Source organism: Bos indicus, chromosome 1 (genome assembly GCF_029378745.1).
Source record: "Bos indicus isolate NIAB-ARS_2022 breed Sahiwal x Tharparkar chromosome 1, NIAB-ARS_B.indTharparkar_mat_pri_1.0, whole genome shotgun sequence".
In the NCBI taxonomy this organism is placed as follows: domain Eukaryota; kingdom Metazoa; phylum Chordata; class Mammalia; order Artiodactyla; family Bovidae; genus Bos; species Bos indicus.
Window position 1 is genome coordinate 85787004 of NC_091760.1, and position 11703 is coordinate 85798706.

At 39.9% G+C, this 11703-nt stretch overlaps 1 long non-coding RNA gene across 1 annotated transcript; it reads left to right on the top strand.

Moving 5' to 3' along the window:
- Positions 1–2193: 2193 nt before the first annotated feature.
- Positions 2194–11126, top strand: LOC109564293 (uncharacterized). The gene is made up of 3 exons (XR_002181490.2): positions 2194–2460; positions 3140–3403; positions 10140–11126. It is a non-coding gene; the product is annotated as an uncharacterized lncRNA (long non-coding RNA).
- Positions 11127–11703: the final 577 nt, after the last annotated feature.

The window sequence follows — 11703 nt, forward strand, 5'->3', positions numbered from 1 at the left end:
CCGTTTCCATGTGTTTTCATTCTAAGAAGCCAAACCATTTCCTAAGTAGTTTTCGTGGTAGTGTTTTCCTCTATGTTGTGATTTTACAAAAGGGAAATTTTTACTTCATAACTCAATGTCTTCAACCACAACAGTATGTAAAGCTATGTCCCTTTGTTTTTTAACCAACCCTTGAACTGTTGAGTCATATATATATCTATAATGTCCACTTTCCAGAGTTTTCCTCTCAGAAGAAGTCAAAACAAGAGATTTCATCTTTGGCTTAAAACCTACTAATACATCAATAAGTACATTTCAAAGCCATTTTAAAGCTCAAAATAAAAATGTTTCAAAAATTTCCAAAAAGTTGGGAGAACTTTAACACAATCTCCAACTTTGTACTCTAGCTGGTGTTCATGACCTGGGATGTTAACTAAATTTAGCCAAAATTAAATGAGCATAATCCAATGCTGATCATAAGAAAGATTATAAACTGGTACCACACTTCTGGAGGGCAATTAAGCATTATAGAGACAAACTGCTTAATACCTGCTTTTTTTCAAATTGAGGTATATTTGATCTACAATCTTATATTAATTTCAGATGAACAACATGATTCACAATTTTTATGCTCCATTTATGGTTATTATTAAATGTTATGCCCCCTGTGCCTATAATAGATATATCCTTGTAGCTTATTTATTTTATAACTTTTAATCCCCAATCTTGCTCGTCCCCCTTCCCTCCCTCACCAGTAATACTAGATTATTCTCTATTATCTGTGAGTATGCTTCTTTTTTTTGTTACATTCACTAGTTTGTTTTTTTAGATCGCACATATAAGAGATTACACAGTAGCTGTCTGTATTTATTCTTAGACTATAAAGTCTAAGATCTCTGAGTTTATACCAAGGAAATGTTATATTTTTCACTGCAGGAATGAAAAGCTCTAGGAGACTAGATTTAGCAGGTGTTCTCAAATATTTTAGTCTCAAGACCCCATTACACTCTTGAAAGTTATTGAGTACACCGCAAAGCATTTGTTTGAGTTGAATCTATTAATATTTGCTATATTAGAAATTTAAACTGAGAAACTGAATTAGAAACTCAAACAATCGCTCAAGGGCTTTTCCTCCAGATGTTCACCGTGACTTCAGCCTGCAGCAAGAGTGCCTTATGAGTACTTCTGATTTCATCACATAGCATATTAAAAGGATATGAACACGTGGGTTGAAATTTCATAAAGTTAGTAATCTGTTATCTAATTAAACCATTACTTAAATGATTATTTAAATAAATTATAGTTTATTCTTTCATTATCTAATTATTACTCAGTTATTCGGAGAAGGCAATGGCACCCCACTCCAGTACTCTTGCCTGGAAAGTCCCATGGATGGAGGAGCCTGGTGGGCTGCAGTCTGTGGGGTCGCAAAGAGTCGGACACGACTGAGTGATTTCCCTTTCACTTTTCACTTTCATGCATTGGAGAAGGAGATGGCAACCCACTCCAGTGTTCTTGCCTGGAGAATCCCAGGGACAGGGGAGCCTGGTGGGCTGCCATCTATGGGGTCGCACAGAGTCAGACACAACTGAAGCGACTTAGCAGCAGCACTCAGTTATTAATTATTATTTATTTGCTAAGTATTAGTTATTACTGCATCTATGCAAAATCAGGCAATAAAAATTGCAAGACTAAAAAAAAAACTATAATACTTACAGGAAAATGGGTTCGGGGCACAATATGAAAATCTTTGTCAGTGACACAATAAAAGGTACAGGAACTTAATTTTTTTTAAAAAAGCACAGGTTTACATAAGTTAAATGTGAATTTTATAAATATGGTGGTAATTTACATTGAAAGAGACCAGGAATTTGTTGTGGAAGCAGGTGTCTGCCTGACTGGCAGGGTGCCCACTGGGGTCCCAAAGCCCAGCATCCTGTGTGGGAGAGGCAAAATACCACAGTGGGGAAAAGGGTGAGAGAACAGCGAGAAGAAAGGAGGAAAATAAGCAGAGCGCAGGGAGAAACAGTACAAAATAGGCTGAGAAGAAAGAGAGAAACTAAAGGCAGGGAGGGTACCCCAGTGCCAGGGGAGGGAAGGGTTACAGGTTGCCTGTTATGCAGAAGTGCCGGCAGGAGGGTTATCAGAACTGGGACAAAAAGTTGTAACATCAGGACTCCCCTGGTGGTCCAGTGATGAACAATCCACCTGCCAACGCAGGGAACAAGGGTTCAGTCCCTTGTCTGAGAAGATTCTACATGCCTCAGGGCAACTAAGCCTGAGTGAGTACCAGGACGCTGAACCTGAGCTCTAGAGCCACGAACCACAACTACTGGAGCCCATGCACCCTAGTGCCTGTGCTCTGCAACAAGAGAAACCACGGCAACGAGAAGCCTGCCAACCACAACTAGAGAGAAGCCTTCACTCTCCGCAATGGGAGAAAGCCCAGGGGGCAGGAACGAGGACCCAGAGCAGTCAAAAGTAAATAATATTTTTCAATTTCCATTTAATTTTTTAAAACAAGTTGTAACAGCAGATGTTGGTGGCTGTGGCTCATTTTCCTTGGGAGGGTGTTAGTGTGTGTATGTGTGTGTGTGTGTGTGTATGTGTGTATGGGTGCGTGTGCAAGGAGCCAGCAGTTTTCTGCATTCACCTGGCATTTCTCCTGCAAGAAACTAAACATACACAAATCTGCTCAATTGCTTCCTACTAACATTAATCATGTTGGAACAAATTAATGTTTTCAAAACAAACATTACCAGAACCAACTGTATTTAGATGATCTTTATAAATCTGGAAATATGTATACCATGTTGATATTAGTTCTAACTCCATGTAGGATTATAAGTGATTTAAATTTTCTTCTTTCTGCTAATTTGTATTTGCTAAATTTCCTTTGAGCAACATGTATTAATTTCTCATAAGAAATAGAAGAAAATGTTTCTAAGTTTAAAAATCCAGCCAAAGGTTGTGATCTGGTCCTAAAAACCAGTTACAAAATGGATTCTCTCCCTGAACCAATCAAAAATGTTAGTCACTAGCGGGTCTCTGGGGATCACACTAGAACCTCATTTTGCATCTTCCAAGTCAACGAATCAAAAGGTGAAATTCCAGACCGCTGAAGACTTGTCTTGCCCAATCTCTTCATTTTACATTTAAGGAAATGGAGGCCCTAGAAGGAGAAATGACCTGCCCAAGTTCACACTTCCTTGGTGGCTCCGATGGTAAAGAATCTGCCTGCAATGCGGGAGACCTGGTTTTGATCCCTGGGTTGGGAAGATCCCCTGGAGGTAGGGCATGGCAACCCACTCCTGCATTCTTTCTTGGAGACTCCGCATGGACTGAGGAGCCTGGCAGGCTACAGTGCATGGGGTTGCAAAGAGTCGGACACAACTGAGCGACTAAGCGCAAGTTCATGTAACTGGTAGGTGACAAAGAGGGAACGAAATCACAAAGTCTCCTAGCTTTCAGTTTAATTATGCTTTTCACTCTCACTTGCTTTACTTCCTTCTTTCTTTCTTTTTTCTGCCTAACAGTCACAGAGGTATTGTGGAATTGAGATTGATTTACACAATACCGAATCAACAAATCATTTCAGTCCAAAGAAATCTAACAAAACAAAACTGTCAAAGAGGTGAAAAACAAAATCATGCCAACTTCTTGTTTCACATTGTATAGACAAAACAACCAGTAATTACGTGGATGTTTCCCTTTTCAACTGGTTGCTTTGGCATTGGGTTCTCATAGCCTCAGTATTAGAATAACCAAACATGGTGGGTGGTGGGAGGGAAAGGAAAGAAAATCTTATTTTCTAAAGGCAAATTAAAGTCCTCAAAACCCTACTACTCATATAAATAACTGAATTTGGTTTTTTTGTTTTTTTAAATAACTGAATTTGTACCTTAGATTTAACTGCACTTGCCAGTAACAACTAACACTCCAGACTACAGAAGAAAACATCCATTGAGAGGTCAATCTGCTTGATAAGAATACTAGGTACTCACAAATTCCATGCATTCAAGTATCCTTGATGATCTAACAAAAATAAAATAGGAAATATGACACACTTTGATGCGTCTTCAAAGAAAAATGGAATTGTATCTCAATGACATCAGGCTGTTTTCATTTATCTGCCTTAAATCAATTATCTGTATTAACTATAGAAATTTTTCAATTTGTTTTTAATATGCAGCTGATTCTGTATATAATTCAGCTGGCCAAAACCTCAGTGACCACTTCAGGAAAAAAGTACACCTTTTGAATTAGAAACGGTGGAAAACCTGGCCGGGCCAAACACCCACTGCTCTCAAACTCCTGATGGGAACTAATGAAAGAGGCCTGGTTTCCGGCCTTCAACAATTAAGTAATCAGCTGCCTTTGGTTACCCCTAACAACTCACACAGACAAGGAGATTACCAGTCAAACAGGCTGCGACAATTCAGGATCCAGAGCCAACTGGAGTGCTGAAATGACATATATTCCCAGGGCAGTCACTACCTTCTGGTGTAAAAAAGAAGGAAGTGAGTGGAATTATTTTTTAAAGGTCCAGGTCTTGGCAGCCGTATGCTGAGGTGCATTCATCAACATAAAGCAGGCATAGAAAACCTACTCAAGAGGGCGGTTGCAGTCAGAAGGGTTAGACTGTCTGACAACCAAGGGCCCTTGCCTTTTCCCTTAAGTAATATTTGTTGATGTTTTCACTTTGTCTTGTTATACTTTCTGTAACTTTATTTATGGTAATGCTCAGAAAAGTACATTCTGTTAATGCAAAATAATCACCATCATCAAGCAAATGATCACTTAAATAAAATAAACCATCTTGCACTAGAAATGAAGGATATTACCAATTTAGCAAAGACACACAATAAAATCTTATATTAAGGAAGCCAATTGCTGGATTCAGGGGGGGAATGAGAGAAGAAATGAATTAAAAGCAAAATTTTATTCAAATGGCTTTAACCCAAAGTAGCTTTGGCAGGGGTGGGGAGTGGTATTTCTTTTGAAAAGAAGATTTTTAGTTGCAAATGTAATGTCTCTAATAGATATAGGACTATTCATATTTTCTATTTCTTCTCATGCCAGTTTTGGTAAGTGACCTCTGAAGGAAGATGTTCATTTCTTTTCAAATTATTGACATGAAGATATCCATACCATTTCTTTCTATTCTATTATCTTTTTAATGTCTATATAGGTGATGTTACCTCTTTTATTCCGAATATCGGTACTTTTTTCCCTTGCTGAATCTAGCTAGCTTTTTGAATCATATAGACATTTTTTGAAGAAGTTTTTAATTTTCAAAAGTTGCCCTCTCATAGCAACCTTATTTTATAAACATGATCCATCACTTCTACTTTATTTTCAAGATGGTTCTGTGTGTCCCAGCCCATCACCCACAGCAGACTCTGGTAAGGTCAGCTGGGTGGGTCAGAAGCAAAGTACTTACTGAATCTGTGTGCAGCAGGCAGTACTCACAGCATCCCTTTTTTCATCGTACATTTCATTGACTTCTGTTCTTATTTTCAATGTCTTCTTCTTTTTTTTTTTTTTTTACTTACTGTGAGTTTAATTCGCTCTTCTTTTTCTTGGTAGAGTGGCTTGGATTGTTGACTTTAGACCTTTTTTCTTTTTCTAGGCAGTTATTAGATTTATTTCCCTCTAAGCATTGCTTCAGCATCAGTCTACAAACTTTTATATTTTCTTTGACCCTAGGGTTATTTAGGAGTAATTGTTTAATTTCCAAACATTGGAGGATATTCCAGGAATCTTACTGTTATTTACATTTAATTCTATTTTGGTCAGAGAATATATTCTGCATTATTTCAAATCTTTTATATTTGTTGAAACTTGCTTTATTTGTTCAGTATATAATCTATTTCGATGAATAGGGAACATGGGCTATGCACCTAGAACCTGTCCTCTGCAACAAGAGAAACCACGACAACAGTAAGCCCACACACTGTAAGAAGAATAGATCCCACTCACTACAACTAAAGAAAGCCTTCGTGCAGCAACAAAGACCCACCAGAGCCAAAGAATAAAATTTAAACACACACACACATACACACATACATCTGGATTGAAGACAATGGTTCTCAAATTTGGCTGAATATTAGAATCAGCTGAGAAACTTTTTAAAACTTAATTTCCAGAACATACCTTAGGCCAGTTAAATCAGAATCAAATAAGAGAAGTGGTGCAGGAGCCTAATAGGAATGGTTCTAGGCCAGCCTCCTCTTGGGAGGCCTTGACTTTCCTTTTTTCTTGCTTTCCTTTCATGAAGGCTTCTTCTCATTCCATATCATCTTATTAGGTCATAAAAGTTAGTGGAACTGGCCACAGAGTAAGAGGACACAGGTGCACATGACTACGAACGATTTGTGAATACAGGGGTTATACCCCAAAAGTGAAAGGGAAAGTGTTAGTCATTTAGTCATGTCTGACTCTGTGACCCCATGGACCCTAGCCCACCAGGCTCCTCTGCCCATGGAATTCTCCAGGCAAGAACACTGAGTGGGTAACCATTCCCTTCTCCAGGGGATTTTCCTGACCCAGAGATTAAACCTGGGTCTCCTGCATTGAAGGCAGATTCTTTAAAAGGATGCCTGAAAATTGATAGGGACCTGAAGAGAATAAGATAATTTAACAGCTGAGGTATTAAAGACAATCTAATTGTGGTCAAATTTTTCCCCCTTTAAAATATTTTTACTCCTGTCACAATGTTGTAAGAAAGATTGAAATAAAGTCAAACTCTAAAAGCCCACCCTTATTTTGGATTATAAATTCCATCTGTAATATCCACTGAGGTTCTCTGGAGCCCTAAAACCCAAGCCTAATATCCTCTCTTCTGTGGTCTGAATATTTGTGTCTTCTCTCCTCCAAAAGCACTTGTTGAAATCCTAACTTCCAAAGATGCTGATATTGGTTAATATGGCTTTTGGGAAGTGCTCAGGTCATGAAGGTGGAGCTTTAATGAAGGGGATTGTTGTTGTTTTAGTCATCCAGTCATGTTGGACTATTTTGCTACCCCATGGACTATAGCCTGCCAGGCTGCCTTGTCCATGGAATTCTACAGGCAGGAATACTGGAGTGGGTAGCCATTCCCTTCTCCAGAGGATCTTCCTGTCCTCCTGCATTGCAGGCCAAAATTTTTATCTGCTGAGCCACCAGGGAAGCCCTGTGAAGGGGATTAGAGCCTTATAAGGCTCCAGAGAGATCCGAAGTCCCTTCCACCGTGTGAGGATATCATCAGAATGCCAAGTCTGTAACCTGGAAGAAGGCCTTTAGGCAGCTATGCTGGCACCATGAACCTGGACTCCCCAGCCTCCAGAGTTGTGAGATGGAAATTTTTGTCCTTTATTGCCATCCAGTCTGCGGTATTTTGTCCTAGCCACCTGAATAGACTAAGACACTCTCCCCCCTTTTCAGAACACTTTACATCTGTTAATTCTCCTTTGTTTCTGCCACGTGAAGGAAAATTTTCTATTCAAAAGCCTCCTGCTTTTATAAGTATAATTTATTAATTTTAAAATATCATGTTATTCTTTATTCTTCATGTAAATTTTCACAGCTTCATACTGCATCATGATTTGCCTCTGAGTCCCTGTTGGACACTTAAGTTACTTTCACTTTTCACTCGTGAATAAAATGCCAGTGAACATTTGTTGATAAATTTGTGGGTTCATTTCTGATTGTTTCCTCTAGATACTAGGCCACACGTCTGGAAGACCATGTTCTCATTCCCTAGATGACATCAGCATTTTGGGCCGCAGCCTGAACACACTGCTTATTCATATCAAGCTTTCAATCAACCCAAAGAGCCCTCTTTCCTCACTTGCTCCTGTTTAACACATCTCCTCTACCCAGAGTCTGACACGTTTTGTTATCAACCCAACATTTAGAGCCTATCAAGATTATTTTAAGTTTTTATTTCTTAGTTTCAAAAGCAGTACAAGTTGAATGGAGGAAATGAGAGAAAACAGACAGGCTCACAGATACAAATAAAAACAATATTTGCCATTGGCATAGAAAACAAATTTATGGAGGGACTTTCCTGGTGGTCCAGCCATTAAGACTCCTGGCTTCCAATTCAAGGGGCACGAGTTCCATCCCTGGTTAGGAAACTAAGATCCCATATGCCGTGTGGTGTTATGGCCAAAATATAAATTCATAAATAATAAAACAACAACAAGCCCAACAAATTTATAGTTACCAAAGGCTGGGCAAGGGGTGGAGAGTGTGGGGAGGGGAAATAAATTAGTGGTAAAGAATCTGCCTAATGGTAAAGAATCTTGCTAATGCAAGAGCTGGAGGAGCCACAGGAGACCCGGGGTTCAACCCCTGGGTCTGCAAGATCCCCTGGAGGAGGAAATGGCAACCCATTCCAGTATTCTTGACTGAAAAATCACATGGACAGAGGAGCCTGGGAGACTAACAGTCCATGGGGTCACACAGAGTCAGAAACGACTGAACACGCATATAAAAATTTAAAAATAAATGGATTAGTAGATACATACAAAAAATTCTTTTTGCTAGTCCACAATCCCCCCAATTTTTTTTCACAGAATTAAGACCACATAGTTTTTATTCTTGCTTGGGACCCACACCTTATAGGAGACTCTGTGGCGATCTCTCCTCCCCCACATTTCCCACCCAATTCTCTGCCTCACAAAGTAAGACTCACTCCATGACTCACTCCAGATGCCTGGACACGATCAGCCTTGCCTACTCTACAGCTTCCTGGCTTTCTCCCAATTCAGAAGGTTCACAGCCTTTGGGAGATGCCCCACACGCCACTTCCTTAGGTCCATTTCCAGCCTATATTTCATGTCTACCTGCCTCCTTAATGTGGAATCATCAGAGGAATGAGCTCTGCTTCTGGCAGTACTTAATGCAGTGGCCCCTGTTAGGCAACTATTAATGATATTGCAAGTTCTGAGTTCAGCAAATATTTATTATGGGCTTACTATACGCCCAGATTCAAGCTGAGACACCCTCATTCACTTAAGATGCCAAAAAAAAAAAAAAAAAGCTTCCTCCAAAGAGCTCAGAGTTCAACGGGTTTGCATCAAATGAGAAGATAGGGAAGAAACGTTCCTCAGAGAGTAATTCACAGATTGTCTAGAAAGCAAATTTTAAGGTTTCAAAGCTAATGATACAAATAGCCTCACGACACCAGCCATCTTCACTGAGCTGATCACCCGGCTCTTTTGTACTGGAGTGGCAATACCCAGCAGAGCACTTAGCTTACCTTCGGACTTACATATTTACAAACCTGTTTGTCCCACCAAACGCCGTGCCCCAATTCCTCGCTGCGTGCCCAATACCAGTGCAGTACTGAACAAAGTAGACTGTGAACAAATGCTCACAGAAGGTACAGATATTTTCATTTGTATGTGATTGCCACAGGGAAAACCAGTTTTAAAGTAACAAATACCCCACTTTGAAATCTGTTACTGACTCTTTTGAAATAGTCCTTAAGGATAGGGGAGAGGAGAAAATGAAAAGTATTTTGAAATCTCAAGACTCAAATGTCATTCCCACTATTTTACAACTTTGCAACCTCCTTATGGATTTCCCCTGAGAAGTATTTGTATCTGGGTGGTGAAACCCATGGGATGAAAATGTAGATGCCAAGAAATCTGGGTAATATCTCTGAATCAGATTGCAAGAGAGAAAAAATGAAAGCTCAAAAGTGCTCATCGAACTCCGAGCTGACAAAATAAAGACAAATTAATGTAGGCTTTCTGGAAAGTCTGGGCTGAGTAAGCTCTAGTGCTTGGGGAAAAAAAAAAAAAATAGGTAAACAAGCCCTTCTTCTGGTCATTATCTTCTGAAGTGCATGAGACATTAAATAAACAGTCATATTATGTTCAAAATACTTCTAAGATGAAAAAGACTGTCAGCCAAGCATTTGAAGAAGACAATGGCAAAGAAAAGACAACGTTGTAGAAGTAAGACATCCGGAAAATAAAAATCATTTAGCGGGTTTTCAGAGCTGACAGGTTTTGAAAGAGACAGGTTTCTTCCTACCTAAAAAAAAAAAAAAATAAGAAAAAAAGCTTTTAAAAAATAATGTTTTGTTGTTAATTATTTTGTGGCTTAAGGGCTGGAAAGGATTTGGGACATGCTAAAGCTCAACTCTGCCTTTTCCCCACTGACAGGTGAAGAAACTGAGGCCCTAAGGACTTTTCAAAGTCAAGAGCAGAACAAAACCTGGGGTCTCAGTCTGGAACTCCATTGCCTCTGATCCCAGTGAGCAAGCATGTGCATCACCATCCCCTGACCCTGTTACAAAGGACATTCTCAAAGGATTCAGGGGTAACTGCTAGGATTAAAAAAAAAAAAAAAAAGTACAAGTATCATGTATTAGAGGCAAATTCTATAAAGCACATTATTGAGATAACTTCTGAAATCTGATTATCAATAATAGTATTTAATAAATGTTACATTTCCTAATTTGATAAATCCTGTGGTTATATAAGAAAATGTCATTTTTCTTAGGAGATACTCCCTGAAGTATTTAGCAGTAAAGTGGCACATGGTGGATGGAGCTTATTCTTGAATGGTCAGAAAAAACACATGTTTTAGAGATAAAGAAATGAAACAAATTTGGCAAAATATTAACAATTGGTGAATCTGGGAGGAGGGTATACAGGCATTCTTCCTATGAGTCTTGCGACTCTTCTGTAAGTTGACATTTTTTCAAAAGGCTCAAAAATATTTCAAAAGTAGATATTCTGTATATTTATTCTGGTCCAGGGAGCAAAAGTTCTTTATGACTCCATCTAGACTGGGCCTGCTCTGAAGGGGAAGGTGACAAGCCCCTACTTAGCACCGTTTGCAGGACACAGAGTTTCCATGAGACAGAATGCTGAGTCACTGAGTCAGCCAAGCTCTCCATTCGAGTCAGAATCAATTGGAAACAGCAGAGGCAGAGCAGAAGCAGCTGAGTTACTTTTTAGGCACAAGCCCTGGGACCTGACAAGCTTACAGTCCTCACTTTGCCGCTCACTGAGGACAAGGAGCTCAACTTCTTTGCATTTCAGCGTGTCCAGTAAATGTTGCTAAGAATATCTACTTCACAGAGTGATAGTAAGCATTAGATTACACAGTGCATAAAAACCTCTAAGTAAAGTGAAGTGAAAGTTGCTCGGTGTCCGACTCTTTGTGACCCATGGACTATACAGTCCCTGGAATTCTTCAGGCCAGAATACTGGAGTGGGTGGCCATTCCATTCTTCAAGGGATCTTCCCAACCCAGGGGTTGAACACAGGTCTCCCACATTGCAGGCAGATTGCTTACCAGCTGAGCCACCAGGAAAGTCCTGTCACAAATACATGTCAAAAGTACAGGCTGCCAGAAAACATCTTATTCACTCATTCATTCATTTGCCCCTTCACTTAAATCCACAACTTGTATTTCAACAAAAGCTGAGCCAGGCACAGGGTATCCAGCAATGCAGATGACCATTCCCTCCTTCAGAGGATTTACCTTCTAGGGAAACCAGCAGGTAAATGGACAATTACACTACAAGCGTGACCAGGGATGTGAATGGCCGGCTTGAGAGGAGGCTTAGCACTGGGTGAGAAGACTGGGACAGGCACCTAGGCCAACCTGAGGGCGCCAAGGAAGAGGTGCTATCTCGGCTGAGACCGGGAGGATGGGTAGGAGTCAGGTAGGCTAAGGTGGGTCAAAGAGAAGGCCATTCCTGTCAGTGGAAGCGGA